The following is a 12,586-nucleotide window of genomic DNA, read 5'->3' on the forward strand; positions in this document are numbered from 1 at the left end:
GATGGTTATGGTTTCATTGAATTGTTAGGTGGTGGAGTTTGTGGGGGTGATCGCGAGTTTTGGTCTTATCTCTTCGAGCTCGGTTTTGAAAGGTGAGTTATCCTCGCTATTTCAACAGGGTCTAAGGCACCAAGGCCGGCCCTTTATCGGATTGGAATCCGGGTATTTGTTTGATATGATATTGATTTGCTAGATTTGTATCCTGTTAATTAGGATGATATTATGTTAGTGACCTGGTTTACGTCGGTATCCTGGTATATAGGATAATGCTATATTAGTGGCCGGTTAGGTCGGTATCCTGTTTAAGATGTTGTTATGCCATATAATCTGCTAGATCGTTTTGTTTGGTTAAGCATTGTTATGTGATTATCTATTTATGTGAATGTGGATGTTGACTGGGGTTTGGGTTGAGGCGGGTCTTGCTTTGTGCTGTAGGCCAACATACCAGGGCGGACCGGATAGGCCGAAGGCCCAACGAGTGGTCCAGATAGGCTGAAGGCCCCCAGAGGGCGGTCCAGATGTGCCGAGGCTCGGAGAGTGGACCAGATAGACTAAAGGCCCGGTGCGGGCAGAGCAGTCAAATTGTAGACTCAGTGGGTGGACCAGGTGGACTGAAGGCCCGGTGTGGGTAGACCAGTCACAATGTAGACTCGATATGCATGGTTGTTATGTATTGTAATATGATATTATTATGGTTATACGAGGTTGGTATTTTGTGGGTAACTCACTAAGATTTCAGGCTTACAGTTTCAGTATACTGTTTAGGTACCTCAGGAGATCGTGGCAAGACGAAGGCGTGATCGTACCGCTCCTTATTTTTATGCTGATATTTCTTGGATAGTCTGATAATAAACTAATTGAAAACCTTTTTTTAATAATTAATGGATTTGGATTGTTTTTGAAAATTTTAAATTGGTTGGAAATTTATGGGCGTAACAAGTTGGTATCAAAACCTTGGTTTGAGTGAATTGAAGGAACATTCGTGTGAATCCAGTCTCAAATAAATGGGAGCTTTCAAAATGATTTCTAAAATGGTTTTCAAAATAAGTAAAGGAGGATGCAGAGTGTACGATCAGCTGGATGCAGAGTGTAAGTAGACCCTAAAATGCCATACAACTTATTTGATTATGTGTTATGTTAGAGCAGCATGCTAGTACTAGGCTAGGGATCTTCAGGAATTGCATGATAGGATTGCGTGATTATATGATGCCTGCTAGCCTAGGTTTTCCTTTGTATGAAATTGACATCATTAATGTAGGTATTTAGTGTATGCATCATGGTTATAGATAATTAAGATGTTATTGCCTGAGAATGTTTGATTTGGCCTTATGTTCTGTTCTTGTATGATTAGGAGCTTAGGGTAGGATTGGATATTCGAAAGTCTATAGGGTCTAGCAATATGAATGACAACCATACACTAGTGTAGCAGGGTTGGTGGAAGTTTCATGAATGGGTGGGTTGTGTGGGGCCCATAGGTCGGTTATGAGATAGTTATGCTCCGCTAGAAGTGAGGATTGAGTGTTCGTCATGTATATGTTATTGTTAGGGTGTTGTGGTGATACTTGATACAAATATGGGTAGGTGTGGAAGGTAGTATAGGCACGTACTATTGAAAGCACAGGACCCATACGCGTACCAAGGAAGTCACAACCCCTAGGGTTTTGTTGGGAGTTAGTTCTCGGGGTTATTATGAGGAATGCCTAATATTCGTGCGGTGTAGTTTTAGTATGGTGGTTATGAAGCGTACCGGGGATGGATCTGGATCAGGATTGGGATCAGGAGAGGGTGGTCAGAGTGGATCAACGCCACCAGAGGTCATTGGTCAGATGAGTACGGATGAGTTGGATGTCAGGATTCGTGAGATCCTACATGATGAGCTTGATGTTATGTTCCAGGCTTAGTTGCTGGAGATGTTTGGGTCGATCAAGACCGCCATGGTTGAGTACTTTGATGAGCACTATCCAGCTCTTGCAGATATAGTTGTCGCGATAGCTGCAGTGGGTATAGCAGCGACAGGGGGAGGAGCCGGTCGAGGCTTTCAGTATCGAGACTTCGATAATACAAAGCCCCCTACTTTCGATGGAGTTTAGGATCTGATCATTGCTATGAGATGGTTGTCAGATGTGGAGGGTTGTTTCATCATGTGTTCATGCCTTGCATATCAGAGGGTGAGCTCTGCTGTTTGAGGCTCGGGGCGAAGGATTGGTGGAGGCTGACTACGTGATCTTATTCTGATGCACAGCAAGCTGTGGTTACTTGGGATCAGTTCCGGGAGATGTTCAGTACTCGTTATGTTTCGTGGGTTGAGAGGGAGAGGTTGGGTCAGGAGTTCTTGGAGCTGAACTAGGATTCAGAGTCGGTGACGGAGATCACTAGGATGTTCACGGAGAGAGCAATGTTTTGCCCTGAGTGTGCTTCAGAGCAGGCTCAAATGTCCCGGTATCTGAGAATGCTCAAGAGGGATATCAGACAGTTTGTGTCCACGGAGAGATGTGATACCATGTTGGAGTTGCAGGAGGCCGCCAGGCGGCACGAGTTGGAGATTGAGTTACAGTTGCAAGAGCAGAGACATGCCCCAGTGCAGTCACAGCCGGCTCCGAAATGGTCCAGGACCGTTGAATATAGGATTAGAGGGCAGAGCATCCGCACTTGTGAGAAGTGTGGGAAGGGTCATACCGGAGTTTGTAGGTTTGGTGGTACGTGCCATAAGTGCAAGAGAGATAGGCATTATGCGAGGGATTGTCGTTAGTCGAACCCGGTTCAGGATATGAGGATTTGTTATCAGTGCCATCATGTTGGTCACATGAGGGCCAACTGTCCACAACTTGTTGCAAGACCGGTGCAGGCTCCAGCACCGGCCACTTTGAGGATTACTGGCGGGTGTCAGGGTGGAGCGGAGCCTCCGAGGGCTCAGGGAAGCGCTTTCCATCTTACAGTAGAGGTGGTCAGTTCAGAGCCAAATGCAGCTACTGGTATGTTTCCATCTTGTTATCTTGTTATCTTGTTATTGTGTGGTATTATAAACCTTTTTGTCTATTCAGCATGATTCAAAGTAGATCTGAGGATTTTAGTAGTTAGGAGTTGTAGAGGGTTAATTCCTAGGAGTATAGATGATCGAAAGATAGGTTACATGATCTCTTGGCTAGGTATAGCATCTGTGATGTGAGAAGTGTTCAACTGAGTTTCAAAATTCCTTGGAGTTCAGATGTCCAATCACGGGAGGGTTGTTCTGTGAAGGTTGCTCATTCCAGAGTGAATCAGTTCATGGATAATGGGGGGATAATATTGATTAGGGACGTTTGAGCTATGCAGGTTTCGCCATCGGTAGTTAGTAGTTGGTGCACTAAGTGGGGTGAATTAGAAAATTCTTAGGTGAAACAGCAAGCATCCAAAGTTGGTTAGCTGTTTGGATTCAACAGTGTCTTTAGACGAGAGTGTGGTCTAGTTAGAGCAGGTGATAGACACGTGGGGCAAGGAGCAAACCATGGTTTAACATAAGGTGGTTGATTGACATGAAGCCTGGGGTTAGGCCGGGGTTAAAATTCATAGAATGGATATGGAGTTTGGAACCCCAAGAGGGCTAGAACAGTCTACATGGGAGAGGTTCCCGAGATGAATGGTTTAGGGTGGTGTACAACAGTTTTGAGTGATCTGGATAGACTGAAGGATGGTGGGCGTACCAGTTAGGCCGAAGGCTCAAAGAACGGTCCAAACAGGCTGAAGGCCCATGAGGGCGGTCCAGACATGATGAAGGTTCTGAGAGTAGTCCTGATAGGCTGAAGACCTGGTATGGCGGTCCAGTCATGCTGAAGACTCTGTATGTGTTAGTAGACCTGGATGTAGAGATTAATTGATTATGTTGCTATGCAATAGCAATCCGTAAGTCTGGCCCCAATTATTGATCATGAAAATGGAGTTAGTTGAAGGCTGTGTGTGGGCCTTGATAGTTATGTGATCAGATTCTGAGTATATGGGAGTTTTGGAGTAGCAGTTGCTCTACAAATGTGTAACGCCCCGGATTCCCAAGTATTATTTTATTCTTTATTTTTGGGTGTTTGTGAGGAGACTCGGCGAGTTGTAGTCCAAACTCGCCGAGTAGGATCGTGGTTTGGTACGCGGGTTCGCGTCTAGACTCGGCGAGTCCACGCTGTTTAATGAAACCCTAATTTCCAGGGTTTGAGACCTATTTAAAGCGGCTTATGGCCGTCATTTGCGGCCACCAACCCCATAGAGAAACCCTAAAGAGATATTGAGCGTTTTGGGAGAGAGAAGAGGCCATTGTTGACCTTTGAAGCTTTGTTTGGCAAGGCAAAGGAGATTCTAGCTAAGAAAAGGCAAGGGAGGTGGACATCCTTCGATTTTGTAGCTCAGAGCATCATCTTGGAGGTATATTTTGGCTTCCTTTTCTGTTGTCGTGATAAACATGGGGGTTAGGGTTTCTTGACCCCTTTGTTGGTTAGATTTGATGTCCATTTCGTCCCTATATGTGATGAGGCTTGGGATGAGATCCATAGAGGTCCAGAGAAGCTTCATTCCATAAGCTTTATGAGGATTCATGGGAGTTTTGACCTAGAGTTATGAGATATGGGGCTAAAACATCATCTAGGAGCAAATAGTTAGGGGGACTGAGTCAAGTCAGAACTCGCCGAGTTGTTCTTGAGACTCGGCGAGTTGAGTCGTGGTGGGCCCGCGATTTCTGCCAGGTGAAACTCGTCGAGTCAGAGAAATACTCGACGTGTCAAGAGAGGGTCCAAGGGAGTCAGTGGACACGTATAGACTCGCCGAGTCTCCCTAGTGCACTCGCCGAGTCCGGTCAAAGTTGACCGTTGAATTTTGTTGACTTTTAGGGTTTGGTCAGCGATGTGGCCTTTGGGCCAAGAGAGGGGTAAAATGGTCTTTTACCCTTAAGAGGGTGCCAAGAGAGGGTTGATTCTAGTCTCGAGAGTTTTATTCATGAGAGTATTTGCCTTATGTGTTAGGCGGTGGCGAGTTCGAGATTCAAGTGTGGGGATATATGCTTTCTGCTTGCCAGGTGAGTCTTCTCACTATACTTTACCGTGAGTAGGTAACCAGAGTTATGTGACAGAGTATTTGTATGCTATGTATGTTATGTGTTGTACTGCATTATTTCTATGTGATTTATGTTGTGCATGTTTACAGAGTTAGAACCGGAAGGTTCACAGAGTTAGAACTAGAGGGTTCAAAGAGTAGGGTCCACGGACCCACAGAGTTATAGCCTTGAGTGGCTAATATGTGTTATGTGTGGTATTTTAGGGAACTCACTAAGCTTCGTGCTTATAGTGTTTTGTGTTATGTGTTTCAGGTTTCTCTTAGGATCACGGGACGGCACTGGCTCGATTGTACGCACCAGAGAAAGAGTCATGTTTTGAGGATCCTGGTTTATTAAGCAAGTGAAAATGGAGTTATGTTTTTGTAATTCGATTATGACTGGAATTTTAAGAAAAGTGTTTTTAAGAATTGACGATTATTTTTAAATGAAAAATTGTTTATAAATTTACGGTCTTACAAGTTGGTATCAGAGCCTTGGTTTGAGGGATTCGGATGCACCTTCGGTTAAATTTGGACTCAAACTGAGGATTTAATAAATTTTTTCAAAAAGAAATGTGCTTTTATAAAGAGAATAAGAGTTTCAAAGAGAAAGCAAAAAGAGCAGTGTGTACAATCATCCAGAGCCCGAACGGTGATTTCCCAAAACACCCTTATTTTGTGTTATGAGATATTTGTGATATATTTTATGAGTTAGTGTGCATGCTAGAGGCAGGCTAGACAATTCATATTTTAGGACTAGAGTGGCCTGCTTTTTGATGCCTTAGCCTAGGGTTGCTAATATATGTGATGTGCTTTTGAGCATGTGCTGAGCGAGAGTGTCCAGCAGGAAATCTTTAGGGATTTGAGCAGGGAAGTAATATGGAAGAGGTATCTATATGAGCATATGAGGAGCTTGCCGAGAGGGTAGCCAGATGCCCATGTGGGGCGGAGTTGTTAGGGTTCAGTGATATCCATCACGAATGAGGAAGGTGAGTAGATAATAACGTAAGGAGGTTTTTCGTGCGGATTGAGGAGTGATGTTATGGTTCGAGTACCATACATCAGAGCGGATTGAGGAGTCTTGTTATGGTTCGGGTACCATACACCGAAGCATATTGAGAAGAGATGTCATGGAAAGAGTACCATGGTTCGTAGTGAATGATGCTTGTGGTTCTCCGGTTATTCGGTCATGATTGAGTTCGTAGAGGCGTCCCTTGAGAGGGAGATCGAGAGCCTCTCAGAGTATTTTAGTAAGGAGTCAGAGAGAGGGGAGAATTTCGGTCTGTGTTGAGCGATCAGTCGATAGAGGAGATGTCACCTTTTATGATCTAGGTGGTACTAATTATGTCCGTGTGCAAAACATGAGAAGCATGATGTTTAAGTTTTGGGTTTGGGAGTAAACCCTGCAGGCTGTCATTGATGATGATTTTCCACCAGAGTATCAGGTAGCGTGTGTGCCGCAAGGCAGTGATTTATCATGAACATATAGTCAGTTGGGACTGAGATAGTCGAGGACCACATCACACCTATTTGAGTATAGTAGGGTGTATTGTAGTGGTATCAGTGGGGAGTTCAGTCGAGTTTAGCAATGCAGTGGGTTTTCTATCCACAAAATGGATAGTGTAGAGTAGAGTTTTAGCACTGTGGCAGTTGTTGATGTGGTAAAGGTCGTCGAGTAGACATCCTTGAATAATGGAAGGGAAAGGTATGTAGCTCCGGGAAGGAGTGTTGGACAACTAAAGGGAAAGCAGTAGTGTGAATGGATGATCGAAAGTATTTCAGTTATGGACAGTGAACATTAGGATTGTGCTAGTTATATGGAAGCACATATGGGTTGGGTGTTTGTTGAGGTTGTGGAATGATTATCGGTGGTGTCGAATCAGAGGAGTTTGGAAGAGATGCAAGGATAGATCCTTGGATTCCAACTATGGTTGTAGTCATAGGTTATGTATGTCGTGGTATTCCATCCTAGGGATGATTGGACCCATCGTAGGCGTGCGTGGTACTCCATCCCGAGGCTGATTGGGCCATGTACGATGTGTATATACGTTATAGATGGGTGTTCATGGGAGTTGTTCGGAAGCTGAAGAATGCGTTAGGATGAGTTCAGGAAGGAAACAGGATGAGTTCCCAACAGTGCAATTTGATTCAGGAAGGAAACAGGATGAGTTCCCAACGGTGCAATTTGATAGAAGTAGCGCCAGTTGGGCAAGGGAGCGCATATTAGTATTAGGTCAGGGCCCAATGGTTTATAATGGTATCCAATTTTTGCAATCTGCGAATGAATGTGTAAGACGGGAATATGGTAGTATCATCAGGTGATACTTAGTTGTTATGTGCTGTCATCATGGAAATGAAGCCGGTGGCTGGCTTGGATCAGTTGTCAGGGCCCTGTAGGGGAAGGGATTGCATTTTATAGATTCGATAGTAATGTATGAAGAGACCTGGGTCGGTTTGAGATCAGAGGCTGCATTGAAGGAGTGTTTTTAGAGATCGTGTGCTGCAGCATGATTCGAGGACGAAGCCTAATTTAAGTGGGGGAGAATTGTAACATCCCAGCTTCAGAAGCAAATGTTCAGGGGTGCTTAGTGTAAATAAAGAGTAGACTCGGTGAGTCAGAGCAGGTGCTGGGCACCTGATAAGTAACCCGACTCACCAAGTCGGCGGCTGGACTTGACTAGTCGGTGCTCAAAAGAGAAACCCTAAATTTTAGGGTTTGCACCCTATTTAAAGGACTTTATGTCCTCAGCCTCCTTATTCCCCTTTGAGTGACAGTAAACCCTAGAATCGTGTGAGCCTCCATTGTTGAGGAGATTTGAGCTTGGAAGAGGATATTGGTAAAAGGAGCTTGTGGATTAATAGGCTAGCATCAAGGAATTCGTGTGGATCTGGGATCTACATCATATTGGGCACATCTCTGAGGTAAGAGGTCATTACCTTAAGCTATTTCTTTCTAGCTTCATCCATGGAGGTTGATTTGGGGCTTCTTAGCTTGTTTCAGATCCATTTCGGGTTTAGAGACTAGATCTGAGGTTGCAACTTCAGATCTAGGTTGGTATTGATCCATAAAAGCATAAAGCATCATCCCTTGGGCATGTATGAGGGTGTCCTTGTCTTAAACCTTCCTTCTGTTGTATTGAGCCTATATTGCTTTACATGCAGGTAAAGTTGGAAACATTACGTGTGAAGCTAGCCCTAGGAGTTCAGATCTATGTGTTGGAAGCAGTGAAATGGTCTAAAATCATCTGAATAGGGCTGAGTTAAGTGAACTCGGCGAGTCTGTTCTTGGACTCGACGAGTTGGGTCGCAAACCCTATGCCATCTGGTTACGATGCAAATCAGTGAGTCTAGTGGACTCAGTGAGTTGGGCAGGCTAGGACTCGGCGAGTCATGGGGAGACTCGGTGAGTCGAGTTGTGAATAGTGGGGTTATGAGTTCATGAACTCGGCGAGTCATTTGGATGACTCGACGAGTAGGGTCAACAAGGAAGGTTGACTTTGACCAGGACTGTGACTTTGACCAAGAGTTTACTAGTTTGACCTCCAAGGGTATTCTGGTATTTCAAGCATTGATGGTTATGGTTTCATTGATGTGCTAGGTTATGGAGTTCGTGGCGGTGATCAGGAGTTTTAATCTTATCTCTTCGAGCTTGGCTTTGCAAGGTGAGTTATCCTCACTATATCAACATGATATAGACACCAAGGCCGGACCTTTATCGGATTGGAATCCGGGTATTTGTTTGATATGTTATTGATTCCTAGATCTGCATCCTGGTAATTAGGATGGTATTATGTTAGTGACCTGGTTTAGGTCAGTATCCTTGTATATAGGATAATGCTATGTTAGTGGCCGGTTAGGTCGGTATCCTGGTTAGGATGTTGTTATGTCGTAAGATATGCTAGATCGGTTTGTTTGGTTGAGGATTGTTATGTGATTATCTATTTATGTGCATGTAGATGTTGACTGGGGTTTGGGTTGAGGCGGGTCCTACTTTGTGTTGTAGGCCAACGTACTCAGGGCGGACCGGAGAGGCAGATGGCCCAGTGAGCGGTCCGGATAGGATGAAGGCCCCAAGAGGGTGGTCTAGACGTACCGAGGCTCGGAGAGTGGACCAGAGAGACTGAAGGCCCGGTGCGGGCGGACCAGTTATACTGTAGACTCAGAGCATGGACTAGGTGGACTGAAGGCCCGATGCGGGCGGACCAGTCACACTGTAGACTCGATATGCATGGTTGTTCTGTATTGTGATATGATATGATTATGGTTATATGAGGTTATTATTTTGGGGCTAAATGACTAAGCTTTCGGGTTTACAGTTTCCGTATACTGTTTCAGGTACCCTAGGAGATCGTGGCAAGGGGAGGACGTGATCGTAGCACTCCTCATTTTTATGTTGATATTTCTGGGATACTCAGATAATAAACTAATTGAAAAACTTTTTGTAATAATTAATGGATTTGGATTGTTTTTGGAAAGTTTAAATTGGTTGGAAATTTATGGGTGTTGCACGTGGCGGTTAGTGCTTCATGTGTTACTGGTTATTCCGTTATGAATGATTTGATTGATATCAGATGTGAAAGAGTGTGGGTTCAGAGGGACATGTTGAACGATTTTCAAGGGAACACACCTTGAGGGGGAAATTGAGTTGGTTTACGAGAACTTTAGATGAGATGACGACTAGAGTCGCAAGACTCAGGGATGAGTAGAGGTGGTGCTTCATGGAGGACTATAGTTTGAGCTACGCAGTCTATCGATATCAGAGATGCCGCTTCCTGTGACCGTAATGTGCTATTTATTGTGAGGAGCAGAAGGGATATTGAGTTTCTGGTTATGAGTTGAAGGTAAACCCTGTGGGGTAGCAAGCGTGGTGACCATTTCACCAAGGTATTTGGGCAGTATGTTGGATGCGAGGTATTCTTATACCAGGAAAGAGTCATTAGTGGGACTAAGACGGATGAGAACAAAGAGGTGCCTTGTTGGGGAAAAGGTACTTTTATTAGCAGTTTCTGGTGGTTAAAAAGAAGTATATCAGGGCAGTGGCCCTCGTTGTCTACATTATGTATCGACAATGAGAATGAGGTCTGTGCTTTTATGATTATTACAGATTTGGGAGGCGGGTCAAGGAGTTAGAGTCGAAGTGCATGATAGGGAACTATTTCCGGATTAGAGACAGATTCAATTCGAAATAGTGGGGTTTCCGGCAGTGTGTAGTCTGAGGCTTCAAGGTGACAAGAGGCAGTCATGTGGGGAGGATTCCGAGATTTGGTCAGGGTTGGGATATTTGGAGATTGTTTAGTTTCCTTTAAGAAGGCCCTGGGATGATTGCGCAATACGTTTAAGAGTCAAGTGTGACATAACTGGTGAGACAGCCTACTGAGTAGATTGTTGATGTGCCAATTGGTGATTGTTCGAACCCTGAGTGGGGGACAACTGGTTTTCTAGTTAGGGGATCAGTAATCCATTCATGTGTGGTTAGAGAAATGGTTATGGAAATACACAGTGCAGACTCATGAGCCCGAGGAGGAGGCGAGGTGCCAGACGGGAAGATGTATGAGTTTATGTTTAAGAAAGGATGAGTGGATCCACGACTGGTGGCCATGGATTGGAGAATTCATTGTGGCCTACGATTTTCGAGGTTAGCTTATGTCGAGTTTGAGTCTGATCGGGTCGTTGTATTACGGAAGCAATAGCTGGAATTTGCAAGTGAAGGTATAGATTGTGATCTATACCCTAGGAAGGACAACAGTTGATTTTTCAACCAATTTCGGGGTCGATATGAGTAGTTTCGTATGTGTAGTGACTAGTAGAGGGGGAGCTTCGGTTGTTCGTCAACGTGTTCTGAGCCATTGACGATGCCTCTGTATTTCAAATTGGGAGATGGAATACTCTGAGGTTACACGTGGTGCGAGAGGAAGATCGGTTGAGAGATTCTGAAAGAGCAATGCGGTATCCGAGTATGGTGCTGTGAGTATGAGATTAGTAGTTTGGGCAAAACATCATGAGATTCTGTGCTAGTGTACCGATGTATCTGGGTATGATGTCCTTATTTCCAGATTATTTTGAGTTCTGAGTTAAGAGATGGCAAGTGGTGTAGCAGGTATCTACGGTCCCAGTGGGAGCCATTTGGTTTTTGACATCAAATGGGATTACTTAAGAATGTAGATTACAGCGGGGTGAGGTGTTTTGTTATGACGGTTGTCATCAGAAATAGTGATGCATAATTTGGATGAGTGTGAGTACCTATCTATGTTGGTCGGGGGGGGCATGATTTGGTGGACGCAGTGTGGTGTTGACATGAGGATGAGATTGTGGGGAAATAAGAGAGAGTATTGTGGTGCTACGGGGAGCCGTAGTACTCACTAGTCAGAGAGAGGGTGTAGTGATGCTCCGGGGAGCCGTAGTACTCACTGGTCAGCGAGAGGGGCTTGTGATGCTACGGGGAGCCGTAGTAATCACTAGTCAGCGAGAGGGTGTTGTAATGCTGCGACAGCCGTAGTATTCACTAGTCCGCGAGAGAGTGTTGTGATACTGCGGGGAGCCGTAGTACTCACTAGTCAGTGAGATGGAATGTTATGATACCATGGGGAACCGTATTATATACTAGTTTGAGCTTGATGCAGAAGAGTTGTAGTCTTGGGTAGCCCTAATATTTGAGTTTTTGGAAGCCTGGTTGTAGGCTTGGGGTCTCCTCAATGATCGGGAATTGTTATATTCTGAGTAAGGTGTGAGTATTACAACCAGACGAAATTGGATACGTGATGTACGCAGGAGTTGCGGGTCATGGGGCATGAGTTGAGTGGTTCATTAGGATGAGTGGTTCCAATTTTGGGGCGGACCAAACTCTCGGGTTTGAGTTTGGCTCTGGTGGTGCATTGGGTAGGCGAGATGAGATTCCAGATTCAGAGATGGGTTCCATATTGAAGGGTATTGTTTGTCATTGATGTCTTAGACCTGAGTAGGTTAGTGCTTTGCTATGGGAGGTAGCATGAGACGTATGGAACTAATGAGCAATAGACGATAGAGGTCGGGGATGAGTCTATCTTTTGTTAGGATTTTTGTATTCGCTTGAGGTAAAGAGAACTTCGTGACTTGTGTGTCACAATGGGCCGAGATATTTGGTGTGAGAAGGAAGTCAGCGAGACGTTCTGGGGCATGACTTGGGTAAACTCTGTAGGTTCAACTGATGGGTCAGGAGTTGACCTGGTGCTCAAGTGTTGAATAGAATATTAGGGAGGAAGCTGGAGCTTATGATTTTAGACGATAGAGGATATTTTCTGAGTGAGCATGATTATTTTCTTGTGTCTGAGGATAGGGCATTGAGAACTCATTGATCCGGTGGGTTTTGATTGCAGAGCAGTGGATGGGTCTCTGGTGTAATGTGACCCTTTTCGTTCCTTGGAGTGAGATTTGGATCGTTTAGTATGTCTGGTATGAGTGATCGGTAGCCGATTGTTGGACCTTGTTTTGTATGAGTTGGAGGGGTAGTGATTTATCGGGATCTGCTATTCAAGGAGCGAATAACATGGTGATATCTTGA

Source organism: Lactuca serriola, chromosome 5 (genome assembly GCF_051521515.1).
Source record: "Lactuca serriola cultivar US96UC23 chromosome 5, Lser_US96UC23_V15, whole genome shotgun sequence".
Taxonomy (NCBI): domain Eukaryota; kingdom Viridiplantae; phylum Streptophyta; class Magnoliopsida; order Asterales; family Asteraceae; genus Lactuca; species Lactuca serriola.